At 35.6% G+C, this 1,540-nt stretch overlaps 2 protein-coding genes across 2 annotated transcripts in view; one reads left to right on the forward strand and one right to left on the reverse strand.

Annotated features, from left to right (window-relative positions):
* The window catches only part of LOC109539907 (paramyosin), a 22,021-nt gene that overhangs the window by 19,909 nt on the left and 572 nt on the right, over positions 1 to 1,540 (reverse strand). The gene's annotated exons all lie outside the window — the stretch shown is intronic.
* Positions 1 to 1,540, forward strand: part of LOC109539909 — a 15,789-nt gene that overhangs the window by 8,114 nt on the left and 6,135 nt on the right. The window lies entirely within an intron of this gene.

Raw genomic sequence — 1,540 nt, forward strand, 5'->3', positions numbered from 1 at the left:
ATATATCATTACCATATATTCCGGAAATTAACACAAAAATAAAAAATATATTCAAACCACATAATATCAACATAGCAGAAAAAACTAAAAACACCTTAGCAAATGAATGTTTCACAAAATTTAAACCTAGGATTGACAAATTAGACACGCCTAATGTAATTTACAAAATAGACTGTTTGAATTGTGATAACACATACATAGGTCTAACAGGACAATATCTAAAGAAACGAATATACGAACATAAGTATAGCCTAAAAAAAATAACAAAAATGGTACAGCATTAGCACAGCATGTACAACAGAAGTTGCATAACTTTGATTTTGAGAACACAAAAATACTGATTAACGAGAGTAATTATAATAAGAGAAGAGTCAATGAAATGATACATATTAAAGAACATAACAATGCTATGAATAATGCATGGAATAACAAATTCAAAGATTCGATTCCATTGGTGTCTTCACAACCACCATGCAATTCGTCGAAACATTATTGCCATCAATTTTATAATTTACTTAAAGTTTTTGCACACTGGTGTCTGCTTATTTAGCTGGAAGCTTCAGCTAGAATTTAGCTGGGAGATGAATAACACAGCAGATGTGTCCCATAAACAATGCGTTTAGGGCTTATTTATCGAGCTGTCCATCAAGGTTTGGCTTTTTTAACTAAAGCTTGCAAATCAACATCAACAACAATTTTAAGCTCAGATGACTTTCAAGTTAGAAACTTAAGCGGTTCCAGAAGTGTAGCACCAATTAGAGCTCAGCTAACATTCGGGTTGGAAGCTTTTCTTTTTCTTATGTGGTTGCAGATCTCGAAGTTGTCCGGTAGAGCACTCACCTTACCTCAAACATCTCAAGAAACTGTTATATCATCTGTAAATGAGATTTGCTTCAAAAGCTGTAATGTCTAATCATTGTAGCTTCTGGATGATTGTCATCCTGTTCTTGTAGAATCTGAAGAAAGCGTCTTTGTTTTTCGTTGAAGATTTTATGGCTTCAAATCTCGTATAGTAGCAAAATGTAATCGAAACGGTTTCCCCTCCTCATTTGAGTTTCTTCTTACACTGTTATGCTTGAAGTGCCTTGACTCCAGGTTTTTTGGTCGTTCTAGGTTTATACGAAAGAAATCCTGCATTTGAATGTTTTTGGTTGGGATGTTAGACAAAATAAAAACCCATATTCGATTTTTATATATTTATTCAGTTGAGGTAAATAAGTTTTATTTGAAAACAATGTTTCAGATCATTTCCTTAAACACGTTCATCGGCGCAAATCCTGAGTTCTTCCAACAATTGACGGGTTCCTTCTGCGTATCTTTCATGGTCCAATTGGGCTTCGTCAAGTTCAGCGCCCAATTTGATCAAAGCGGCTTCGTTGGCGATTTCAAGAGCTCCATCTAAGTCCCTGACGATTCTTTCGTACAAGGTGACGATTTCAACATCCAAGTCACTGGCACATTCAACATCTCTGCAGCTGTCTACTCTTCCTCCGAATGCTTCGATTTCATCGATAATGTCAGTGGTGATTTGGATGGCGCG

This window comes from Dendroctonus ponderosae, unplaced genomic scaffold (genome assembly GCF_020466585.1).
Source record: "Dendroctonus ponderosae isolate FM_Combo_2020 unplaced genomic scaffold, Dpon_F_20191213v2 Dpon_F_20191213_9, whole genome shotgun sequence".
NCBI lineage: Eukaryota > Metazoa > Arthropoda > Insecta > Coleoptera > Curculionidae > Dendroctonus > Dendroctonus ponderosae.